This window comes from Gigantopelta aegis, chromosome 7 (assembly GCF_016097555.1).
Source record: "Gigantopelta aegis isolate Gae_Host chromosome 7, Gae_host_genome, whole genome shotgun sequence".
In the NCBI taxonomy this organism is placed as follows: domain Eukaryota; kingdom Metazoa; phylum Mollusca; class Gastropoda; order Neomphalida; family Peltospiridae; genus Gigantopelta; species Gigantopelta aegis.
The window spans coordinates 25,916,532-25,929,985 of record NC_054705.1 but is presented as its reverse complement, the minus strand read 5'-3'; the positions used below and the strand labels follow the sequence as shown (position 1 = coordinate 25,929,985).

The following is a 13,454-nucleotide window of genomic DNA, read 5'->3' as shown; positions in this document are numbered from 1 at the left end:
TTGTTAAATCACAAGGAAGAAAAATAAAGTAAGCTGGTATATCACTCCCATCCCTGGTCCTCACAAATCCATTTATAGAAACTACAATCCATAGGCAAGATTTTTAAAAAAAAAAAAATTAATTTTTTTTTTTTTTTTTGAGGGGGGGGGGGGCGAATTCTTCGTGATGGGATCATCACCAATTTTTTTTTTTTTTAAATACCCACACCTTTAGGTAACATTATCTGTATTCGCTAGAAAAATATGAGCTTTGGTATTTAATTTTTTTTTTTTTTAAATGGTGATGCCATACGCACTCATCGCGCGCCCCCCCACCACCACCACCACCACCCTGCGTACGGACCTGTGCTACGTCGAATACATAATCCGACTATATCGGTCAGCGTAAGTCTGTTTTAACATTTATTTGCAAACGTAATTACTTTCATTTATAATAATTTTATAATAAAGACTATAAAATTATGCATAACACTGGCTCTTGAAAATGTTTAGTAAAATCTTTACTCAGGAATCTGTACGTTTAAAGTTTATTTATTTATAATTCAATTAATTGGAATCTGGATAATTACGTTGTGTTTTGTTATTACATTGTTTATTTCATTATATGCAGAGTAATCATTTATAATGCTTAATAGACAGAAGGCCACAAAGGCGCTAGATTAGTACATAATTATGATAATAATAATAATTATTATTATTATTATTATTATAAGTCTGTGTCGTCTTAAAAGACGAACGAAGGTTAAAAGCGATAATATGACTGGTCGGTTCCTGAACAGTCATACCTGGGATTTGATTGGCTTAGAGATAACAACAGGAAAAAACGCGCCATTTGCAGTTTGCTAAAATAAATTTAATAATAAATAATGACAAAACATTGTGTATTTTGCACTATGAATTGGATTTGAGATCATTTTGATTGAGCAGAAACAATCACAGTTTATTACCGAATACTTGGCTATGGCGGAAAATGAAGAACTTCGGTCAAGTTTCGGATGTCCTACTATTTTCGTCACGTTTGGAAGGGAAAAAAGGTAAAAATTATTTTACTATTTTCTTACTTATTCTAGACACCTTTAATATATAAGTTGACATCTTTAACTGTATTTGTTCTAATATTATGTGATGCTTGATGACAATCGAACGAATGTAACGTGTTCTACATGGTGCAACTGTAACAGACCAGTGGAAAGTCTATTATTGTCTGTAATGAAATAGACTAGTGGAAAGTCTGGGTTATTTTTACTGGCTGCAATGCATTTCATTATGTGCATTATATGGTCGCACGTGCATTGTGAGGGCAGTGATCTCCAGCCAATGGGAGACGGCTGCACTGCAGTGAGAGACAACTAAAAGTGGTTAGCTACGAGTGTTCGGGGTCTTCCGCTGGGAACGTGATTGGGTCGGTAGGTAAAACAGTATGAGTAAACGTTAGGTTAATTGGGGCTGCGTGTGGTCGTATTTTACTGTAGTTGTTATTTAATATGTTCAACAGTGAACACTGCGATTATATGTTATGTTTTGTGTTTTGATAATTATGTACTAAATATTATTATTTCAATTGGTGTTTGTGTTTTATTACGTGTAGTAATTACGGCATCGGATTAATTTCGAATCTGCGTGGATGGGCGCGCGTTAGGGAGCCTCCATCTCCTGTCAACATTCACTTGTTGAGGGTTGAGGGGAGATTGACGCTCACTCGTGGCCGTCCCGTCTTCGTTGATGTCTTATTATTGTTCTAGATTTAGGACGGTTACACAACACTGGGTCACGACACAGAAAATTTCCAAAATGGCCGATCAAGGCATATCTTTCGGGGTCAATTTAAATACACATAGATCACGTTGACATCATAAATAATACATTTAAATGCAAAATAAATATTTTAAGATGCCAAATTGATGCATTTATTACAGATTTTTTTTTGTTATTTCACCGATGGGTACAGATTTTTACAACGATAGTAATGCTTTTTTGGAGCGATTTAGGTCACATGACCAGTTTCACGTACTCTAATAGGTCAGCAGTCTTTGTTTACAAATAATTTAGTTTTAATTTGTTTAATTTATTTAAAGTATCACAAGTAGCAGTCATTTTTCATTTTACTTAGTAATATATATATTGTTTTTGGGTACCATATGTTTCGTCCCCAAACCAGTTCGCCCCCAGTCAGTTCACCCCCATCTATTAGAGGGTTCGCTCCCTCCCCTAATATTATGTTAGGTAATAAAAATGATTTTGGCTTAAGTAATTGGTTGTTTAGCAAGTCTTCCTTATTTCCTCCTCCCCCCCCCCCCCAAAACAAATTTTAAAAATATTTGTTAGAATTAATATAAGGTTAGAGGTAGTTATTGATCTTTTAAGCTTATAAAACATTTTGTTTTATAATTTTAAGCAACATAACGTGTATATTTCATAATCCTTTCTGGTGATCAGGCTTGGTCTCACGTCATGCATTCATATTTTTTTCGTACATACAAAATTAATTATTTGAAAGTAAAATTTGGTTTGGGCTACAATAACTCAATTGTTTAGGGTACCAGACGTTTCTCCCCCAAGCCAGTTCGCCCCCAAATCGGATGTCGGTTCAATTAATGTAAGGTTAGAGAGAGTTATTGATCTTTTTTTTAAGACCAAAAAACTAAAAATTCTTCGTTTCCGGTCACCCAACCGACCTTAAATTTTGCCACCGACCCTGAACTTTTTTTTTCCTGCTGGGGTGGGGTGGGGTGGGGGGAAGCGAACAGAGAAGTTGTGGTCGCGGATTGACAAAGCAGACGACAGAAGTACTCGAGTAGGATAACTCTTACACGTCAGTGTGTGTGTTAAATGGAGGTTGAGGGGTGTGTGTGCGTGGGGGGCAGCAGCGATGGTTTTTATACACCCCCACCCCACTTTTCGGCACCTTCTTACGCTGTGCCCTGAACCCAATCACTGGCATTGTTAGAGACTGGACTCAGACTAGACATGCCTGGATGTTGAATGGATATGAGGATAACTAATTTATTTGAAATTGGAATCATTAACCAGTGTTGTACGTTGCGACCAAAATGGTCGCCAATGCAAACAAAATGTTGACGTGGTGACTGACTGAATTTATTGTCGTTGCCATCTGGCGACCGACTCCAAAAACGTCTTAGCCGATTCAATATCTAAAATTTAATACTTAATAATTTCACATACAACTTTTCCAGTCTTGGGGTCTTTCTTGTTCCGTGACGTCACAGGACGACTAGATGACACATTTACGGATTGCTTTAGATGCCTGCGACAGGTGGCCAGCCAGACTGGCAACTGGCATGGTGGTCTCACCTTTGTTTATCATCCGGTTTTGAAAGTACTGAACAGCCTCGGTCTCCACTGACACATCGGAGGCGCTTGTCCTCGATTATCACTGCCTTTAATGTACTGAGCTTCTACAGTTACATTATACTTTAAACATAAATAGTTAATCATAAATAGTTAAACATAAACATAAATAGCTAAACTTAAATAGCTAAGCCAAATCTAAAAGTTTTAAAGCTATATTGTTTCTGGTTGATCCTGCATTTATAATAGCGCACGCTGCAGTGTTGTCTGTTTTGAATCACGAAGTGGTGTCCCTTGAGTAAAGGGGCCCCATCTATCTACCGCCATTATAGTCATAGCCAGTTCTTTAACATTAATATGTTCATTAGCGATGTTGGGCGTGTCCAACAACCACGAAGTGTAAGTCCAGTCCCCCAAGCAGAAAGCTCCACCCCCATTTATGCACGCATCGGTAATTGCCGGCACAACAGGGCGACTGTCCCAGATTAACTTCGTGCTATTGCTATGTTGCAAATGAAACAACCACCACCGAATATCATCTTGAATACTTGGCAAGCGGCACTTATGGTGTGACTCTTTGAGTAATGAAATTAGATCAAACGTTCGTCTAATATGCAGTCTCCCCCATGGAATGACGAAAGACACCCAGTTCAACGTACCCGCTAGACTTTCTAGCTGTCTTCGTGTTGCGCGATTTTTAAAAGCAAATGTTCTCAACAAATCGCAGTGTTTCCCCACCCGTTCATTTTCAAGGGAAACTGTATCCGCTACTGTATCTATAGCAATACCTAAAAATGTTAATTTTGTACATGGGTCAGTCACTTTTTTTCCAGTTAATCTTGAAACCTAAATTTCGAAGTAACCCGATTAGTGTATTGTAAGCAATTTTACACTCTTCAAATGATTCCGCAGCTACTAGAAAGTCATCGTAAAATACAACAGTTGCAGTGAAGCCCCTGCGTATCATCATACGTTTTACAGATTGGGTTATTCGGTGAAACATGTTTGGACTTTTTCTAGCACCAAAGGGAAGTTTCTTATCAATAAAATCAGTTTCATGTTTTGAAGAATTAAACAACCAGCTTAATCCAGTATATTTGTAACAGGCAGGATGTATATTTACTGATCGGTAAGAAGATTTTAAATCCACTTTCGCCATATACCAGCCTGGCTTTATAGCATTTTAATACATCGTTAACAGAATCACACGAAAACGGCTCTTTAACAGCATAATCATTTACACTTTGCCCTATTGGCCTGCTACAGTCATGAATAAGTCTTAATGTCCCCGTCTGGTTTGGGGACGGCACTAATTGAACTAATCACGAGAGGTGGCGAGTTAAACCCTTATATAGTTTCCGACTCCATGCTTTAAAGCCGAGCCTGAATTTGCAACTTTAACTGGGGTTGGCACTATATGTCAGCATCGTCTACTATAGAAAATCCATTAATAATTCCGTCTAAGATGAAGTCTTTATCTGGATCATTTTCTAGTTCAGTAGTCCATTTCCCCAGTTTACAACCTAAATCAGAGAACTCTGATCTAGAGTGTGAAGTATCTAGTTTTTTTGTTGCGGTATTGTCTGAAACCAGCCTTTGGTGGTTGAATTCGCCGTGATCGGTCGAGTAGCACATGAAGCACACGTGAGCAAACTTGCACTCTGACAGCGAACACCCCCTTCGCCCATTCCATCTTTCACATACAACTTTTCCCGTCTTGGGGTCTTTCTTGTTCCGTGACGTCACAGGACGACTGGATGACACATTTGCGGATTGCTTTAGATCCCTGCGACAGGTGGCCAGCCAGACTGGCAACTGGCATGGTGGTCTCGCCTTTCTTTATCATCCGGTTCCGAAAGTACTGTACAGCCTCGGTCTCGGTGCTTGTCCTCGATGAAGCTTATTTCCATGTGTATATAAAAATATATGTACAAGTTCAGGTGTAAAAATACACATTTTGCTAACCACCCTGTTTTCCAGATCTGTCTACATGGAAAACAAGACAGTTTGTTTCTTTAACGACACCACTACTAGTCTAGAGTACATTGATTAAAATATTAATCATTGGCTATTTGATGTCAAACATTCATCAAGGTAATTATAACATAAATTACTAAATACTGTAGGGCTATAGAGGAAAATATATCGTATTATCTTAACTCCAGTCATCTCATACATTGTAGGTTTATTTTCCCAAAAACAACAACGTGCGATCTCAACAAAACAATCAAGGATTTCTCGATACCACATGCACAGACTACTACAAGTCATCGCGTTTTTTTCCCGCATGCAAAGGTGAAGGTCATTTTAAGAAGACGTGGTACGATTTTCGTTGTTGGCTACTGCTTAGGCCAAGTACCCAGAATTGTTAATATACACGGGTGTAGCCTGTAGGAAGATACCAAAAAGTGGGTAGGGTGGGCACACACACGTATAAAATTAATATATCGATGCTGCTACAAAGTACCCCCTTCCCCGCTTCCTACGCCAGTGATGTAGATAGGCCTATCAACTGCTGAGCCAACGCTTGACAGTGAAATTGTTTTTATTTTTCTCTGGCTGCAAAGAGTAAACTAAGATTTTTCAGACAGCTTGCCTTCATGTCTTTCATCTTGAGACCGAGTTTTTCTCTGGCAAACACATTTAAGGTAGGGTAACCTTTCTTTGAACTAAAAAAAAAAAAAAAAAAAAAAATTCCTACCTACTTACCCTACTTTTTTTGGCCATGTTACCTGAAACAAACTTCTTCTTTTTTTTTGGCCTAAGCTTATAAAAGATTTTGTTTTATAATTTTAAGCAACATAACGTGTATATTTCATAATCCTTTCTGGTGATCAAGCTTGGTCTCACGTCATGCATTCATATTTTTTTCGTACATACAAAATTAATTATTTGAAAGTAAAATTTGGTTTGGGCTACAATAAACCTCAATTGTTTCGCCCCCAAGCCAGTTTGCCCCCAAGCCAGTTCGCCCCGAAATCGGATGTCAGTTCGCCCTCACGTGCTTAACCAGTTCACCCCCACAAAGATACCAGTTCACCCCCATAAAGATTTACATGTATTAATTAATTAATTAAACTGGTGATTATGTCAAATGTGCCCGGACTGACTCAGGATCCAACCAAAACGTGGAAAGACGACAATCCTCCCTTCTAAGAAAAGAAACGCACACACACACAGTTTAACATGCCTCTAAAGAAACAATACAGTAATTGTTTAAAAGTAACAAATAATTGGGATTTGGGGGCGAACAAGCAAACAGTTGGGGGCGAACTGGTACATGGGGCGAACAGGTCAAACTGGGGGCAAAGCGTCATGGATTCATTGTCTATACAAAATGTAAGTTTGTTTTGTTTAAAGACACCACTAGAGCACATTGATGTATTAATCATTGGCTATTGGATGTCAAACAGGTAATTTTGACATATAATTTTTGAGAGGGAACCTGCTAAAAATTAATTGGTAGCAATGTATTTTTATCTATGCACCATCCCACAACAGGATAGCACTTACCAAGATGAAATACCATACGAAATCGTGCAATAATTGCCGATCGATGCATACTTATTGTTTGCTGAGAATATATATAAAATTTAAATATTTATACCATTATATTTTGTGTTGTTTACTCTCAGTTCACTTCACCCCCAACTGTCGGTATGGATGCCCCCAAATATTTACAACACATCTTTGGTTGCATTTTGTATTTATATTATAAAAATTGTTTCATATTACTTTGACTGGGGTGTGGTATCAAGCCTTTTCGCCCCATGCCAGTTAATTTCTTTTCAAAATGCTTGTCTTCTCTTTTGAAAAAAACTATAAAATTCTTAAACTGACACAGGAAAATTCTTGGATAGGATATTGACATACCTGGATTGGTTTGCATGAGGATGAAATGGACATTTACTTTGATTACAAGAAACAAGTTAATATATATATATATATATATATATTTATATATATTTTTTTTCTTCAGAAAAATCGTCAGCACATTCTGGTCATCATATTATGGAAATATTTGTGACTGGTATGTATTTAGCAAACAATAATCTTGTTTTAAGATGCATGACTTGATGCATAAGAGGTGGTCGTTCAATGTCACAAGCCATTATACATAATTATTCAAAAATGTTTGATTATACCAGATCACTTGGAAATTAACTTTAACGTGTTATCAGGTTAGTAGGAAATTCAATCTCTGCATGACAGTTGGTTGGTAATTTTTAAAACATCTGTTTCAGGATAATAACTTTTACACTAAAATTTCCTTAACATTAGAATTTTTTTTTTTTTTTTTCAATTCTTCCTTGTCCGCCCATATTCTTGAGTGAGCATCTTGAATTAAACATTTTAATAATAAAAAAAGTAACTTCCAGTTTACATTTGAACAGCTTCTGACATCACCATGTGTGGTCACTAAGAAGCATGCAGGGCTTTTTCTCGTTCTAACCAGTGCACCACAACTGGACAAAGACTGTGGTATTTGCTTTCCTGTCTGTGGTAAAGTGCATATAAACGACCCCTTGCTGCATTAGAAAAGCTGTAGCAGGTTTCCTCTGATGACTACGAGTCAGAATTACCAAATGTTTGACATCCAATAGCCGATAATTAATTAATCATTAATTAAGTGAGAAGAAACCTGCTACAATTTTCCATTAGTAGCAAGGGATCTTTTATATGCACTATCCCACAGACAGGATAGCACATACCACAGCCTTCGATATACCAGTCGTGGTGCACTGGCTGGAACAAGAAAAGCCGTAAGGGCCCATCGACAGGGATCAATCATGGGTCAACCGTGCATCAGTCGAGCGCTTTACCCCTATAGCTGGAAAGGAGTTGCATGCAGTTCTATGATGTACAAACTAATACATGTAGACAAATCCATGTATTTTTTTTTTTTTTTTTCATTATTTCCCTCCCAGTCCACCCTTTATCTTTTCGTAATAGTTTATACCTTGTAGGCCTGAAAATTCGTACAGATTCTTTAGATTCAAATATATATCATGTATTTTTTTTTTTTTTTTCTTCATAATTAAAATTAAAGGTCAACATTGAATATTTCAAAGTCTGTTTTATCCTTGAGATTTGATTAATACCAGGTAAAAAAGTAAACATGAAAATTAACTGAAAATTTGTTTTCTCTTGAAGTTTTGATTCCCCACACCTGAAACTTGGTAGGCTATGATTCTCTAGGGTAGTCTTTTTAACACTAACAGAAAGAACTAAATGTTTACATTAATAATAAACAATAGCTAATTACATAGCAGATCTATCCAGACTACATTTGTTTTTCAGAATCCCATCTGAATGTTGGATGACATATATCAAGATGACACTGAACAGGACATAACTGAGGAAAATGGATGTGAGAGAATCCAATCTAACAGTTGGAAATAAATATATGTACTATTTATAAAATATTTGTTTGCATATACTGTTCAGATATATTAGTGAGTCAGAATGAAACATCACTTTGTTTGTTAAGACTATTGTGCTTCAATTTTTATGTTTTGTGGACAGCTAGTTTACAGATAGGGTGTGTAAGCAGTGGCATTAATACAGCAATTGCCCGAGAATATTGAAATTTGGCCTCCAAGGACAGATTGCTACCTATTTAGTTCATCACAGACTACTGGATGTAAAAAATTAAATTGATAATAATTCTGACCCATAGTCTTAAGAGGAAGCTCTCTACATGTTTCAAAAGCAGCAAGTCATCTTTCATAATTATGATCTTTCCTTGGACAGGACCTAACATACCACTGCCTTTGATAGATATTCACTTATATACAGCAGTCACTTATATACAGCAGTATCTCTCAAATATCAGTGAATCACTTGTATTTCACTAATTATACTTCACTTATACAATGTTTTTGTAAAATATTGGTGAATCACTTATATTTCACTTATACAGTAATGTTATGTAAATATCGGTGAATCACTTATACTTCACTTATATTTCACTTATACAGCAGTTTCTGTTAAATATTAGTGAATTGCTTATACTTCACTTATATTTCACCTATACTTCACTTACACAGCAGTTTGTTACTTATACTTCACTTATAAGTCACTTATATATATCTAACACTTCTGTTAAATATAAGCGAATGACTTACACTTCACTTATATATATATAGTTAACACTTCACCTATATGTCACATATACTTTGTATAAGTGATACGTCATTTGCATACAAAATCCTAATCGTTTACTTATAAGTCACTTATACTTGAAAAGTATTAACGACTTATACTTCACTTATAAGTGATAAATATAAGTCATTTCGGCAAGGGTACTCGTGATGATCAAAGCCTTCAATTTAAAGCTGTCCACAAACTTGTAACTGAAGCTCCTGTAACCCCGAGAGTGAACTTACTATTCAGTGATGCTAGCCAGAAAAAGTAAAGTTTGTTTTATTTAATGACACCACTAGAGCACATTGATTTTTTTATCTTATCATCAGCTATTGGACGTCAAACATAGTCATTCTGACACTGTTTTTTTTTAGAGGAAACCCACTATCACCACATTGGCTATTCTTTTACGACAGGCAGCAAGGGATCTTTTATTTTTGTTTCCCACAGGCAGGATAGCACAAACCATGGCCTTTGTTGAACCAGTTATGGATCACTGGTCGGTGCAAGTGGTTTACACCTACCCATTGAGCCTTGCGGAGCACTCGCTGAGGATTTGGAGTCGGTATCTGGATTAACAATCCCATGCCTCGACTGGGATCCGAACCCAGTACCTACCAACCTGTAGACCGATGGCCTAACCATGACGCCACCGAGGCCTGTTGCTAGCCAGAAAGGACTGGGTTACTGTCTTGATGCAAGATGGCCAGCTAATTGCTTATGCCAGTCGTGCCTTGACGAAGTAAAGTTTGTTTTATTTAACGCCGCCGCTAGAGCACATTGATTTTTTATCTTATCATCGGCTATTGGACGTCAAACATATGTGACCCACCCTGGCGAATTCAGTCACATGTCGCAAAAAATAAATTTGACTTTTATGCATATTCTTAACCTGTAGAGTCTCAGCTTCAATGTGGTGCAAAAATTATTAAAATATATTGATTTTTGACAGAGTTTGAGCAAATTTTTTTCGGTGATATGTGAGATCATTATTTTGAGATAATGGCCGCCGAAGATAAGGTCCTGGAGTTTGGTCACTGGTATCAAAACACCATAGCAACAATATACTTAAAATATAGGTACAGCTATCAAATTTTGCACACATTAAGTTTAAATCATAAACTATATGAATAAAAAGGTTGTGTAGGTTTAGGGTGGTTAAATACGATAAAATTAAATAATTTAATACATAGTAATTTTTTTAATTTTTTATTTGGTGAAAATCATTTTGCAAATTTATGAGCTATATAAGCTCCAAATTATAAATTAAGCAGTAAAATCCAGTAGATAGTAAATTTCTAAAATATCCAGTAGATAGTAAATTTCTAAAATAATAAGTCAAACACAATATACAGAGTGAAACTATTATTATTATAACTTTTAGCTGGTTTTAACATTCCGATTCCAGAGAAAATCCATGGAAGGTTGTGGGGTTTTTTTTTATCGGTTATTTTTTTCCTCTCTTTTTTTTCCTTTATTTTTTTGGTCTTGTTTTGTTTTTTTCCTTGAAAATAACTAACGTCATTTTCCTAAAGTCACATCCTGGGTCACCCAGGAACAAATTTTGGTTTCGAATTCCGTCCCCGTCATCGTGATCGTCCACATCCCAGGAATAATCGGAAGATTACAAAAATCCACTCATTAACCAAATTGCCTCCACTTAAATATAGATTGTTCAGCTCACTGAAAGCTCTAGCAAGAAGGGCGTCTTTTTTACTCACTTTAAGATCATCACAAAGTAAAATAACTGATTGGAATGGTACATAAATTCACATTTAAAAATTGCTCTTCCAACAAAAACCGTAGGCGCAGCCATCTTTGTTTTCTTCCTTTGTGTTTTCCTTCGATGAACCACTGTAAGCTTGAATACTTCGATTACCCAGAAAGCCGCATTGACCTTGTCGGTGACCAATCAAAAGGCGTATATCACTTAGCTAAGATGTCTGCCTAGTAACAAACTAGTTTGTGTATGGTCAGTTTTCGATTCCTATTGGCTTACAGCTAAGTCATTCCAACACGTCACTGAAAGCATGGTGTAGAGGAATTATTTTGGCGCAATTTGATACTAAATATGAAGCTATTCACCAAACGGCTACCGCAATTCAAAGTGGTGAAAATGAACAAAGAACAGCCTAACTCGGACCATTGTTTCGATTCTCTGAATAATAACCTCAACTACAAATCGTAATAAAAAGTATTTAGACATTATTAAATTAAACGAGGGTAGTTTGAAATGATAACTTAAACATGTATGTACTGTTTTCTGTCAAAATCGCAATTTTCACCAGGTAGTGTATTTCTTCACTAATTGCCTCATTACGCAAAATCGACAACTGCGACATGCGACTGATTTCGCCAGAGCGGGTCACATATGGTCATTCTGACACTGTTTTTAGAGGAAACCCGCTGTCACCACATAGGCTACTCTTTTTACGACAGGCAGCAAGGGATCTTTTATTTGCGCTTCCCACAGGCAGGATAGCACAAACCATGGCCTTTGTTGAACCAGTTATGGATCACTGGTCGGTGCAAGTGGTTTACACCTACCCATTGAGCCTTGCGGAGCACTCACTCAGGGTTTGGAGTCGGTATCTCGATTAAAAATCCCATGCCTCGACTGGGATCCGAACCCAGTACCTACCAGCCTGTAGACCGATGGCCTGCCACGACGCCACCGAGGCCGGTTGCCTTGACAAAGACAGAAACTCGATACATATGCGCAAACAGAAAAAAGAAATGTTGGCTATTGTTTTCTTGTTGGAGAAATTCCACCAGTATACATTTGGTCGACACACAAATGTTGAAAGTGACCACAAGCCTTTGGAAGCAATTCTATAGAAACCTCTTTCTGCAGCCTAAGACGTCTGCAAGGTATGAAGCTACGTATTCAAGGCTATGACATTACTGTCAGATATAAGAGGGGTTAGGAGATATACCTAGCTGACACTTTCTCCAGAGCCTACCTGACCACCTCACAAAATATGCAAGAAGACTTAGAGCATGTGAATATGGTGAGTTTCTTACCAATCAGAGATGAAAGACTTCTAAAACTCAAGAGAGACTCACAAAGATGATTGTCTTCAGAAGGTGGAGTCTGTAATCGTACATGGATGGCCTGATGACAAACAAAAGTTAGCTGCTAAACTTAGACCATACTACAGTTTCCGTGATGAGATGTCTGTTGAAGATGGTCTGATTTTCAAAGGAGAAAGATTTGTTGTGCCTTTTACCATGCGACCAGAAATGAAAACTGCAGTCCACTCGTCCCATGCTGGAAATGAAGGACGTCTGAAAAGAGTCTGAGAATACTTACTTTGGCCTGGCATGTCTGCTGACATTAAGCATTACATCTCGACTTGTGAAACCTGCCGTACATATGAGACCTCACAACCAAAAGAGACACTTATGAGCCATGAACTTCCTTCTCGTCAGTGGGAGAAAATCGGTATAGATCTATTCGAGCATGATGGAAAAGACTTTCTAGTCACTGTAGACTACTTGAGCAGTTACTGGGAAATTGAAAGACTCGAGAACACAAAATCATCAACGGTCATTAGAAAACTTAAATCACACTTTGCTCACTATGGTTGTCCCTGCATCGTTGTAAGTGACAATGGACCCAGGCATTGAAATAAGACGAGAACGGTCGTTCCGGTTACCAGGAGGTTACCACATGTAAGAAAAGTCGAGAACGGTGTTTCGTTCTCGACAAAAATGTCAACGAATTGTAGTTTCGTTTCTGAACGTAAACCAGGCATTGCATTCCGGACTTCAGCGTTTCATTTTCTCGTAAGGAATTGCATTGATGTTCGCACGCACTTGTGCAATTGCAAAGCAATTTCAGCAATCCGCGTTTTCATTTACTTCCAGATTTCGTTTCTCGTACCGATGTTCGCGCGCACCGATACAATTTCAGAACGTCCGCGTTAAAAGTAGTAGTAGTAACAGGAATTAAATTCTAACTTTCATATAGTTGTGGTAACCTACAGGTTACCAGG

General features: G+C 37.4%; 1 long non-coding RNA gene across 1 annotated transcript; it reads left to right on the top strand.

Annotated features, from left to right (window-relative positions):
* Window positions 1–319: 319 nt before the first annotated feature.
* Window positions 320–9,070, top strand: LOC121376775. Its single transcript, XR_005958523.1, has 3 exons — window positions 320–1,034; window positions 7,289–7,339; window positions 8,611–9,070. It is a non-coding gene; the product is annotated as an uncharacterized LOC121376775 (long non-coding RNA).
* The last annotated feature ends 4,384 nt before the right edge of the window (window positions 9,071–13,454 follow it).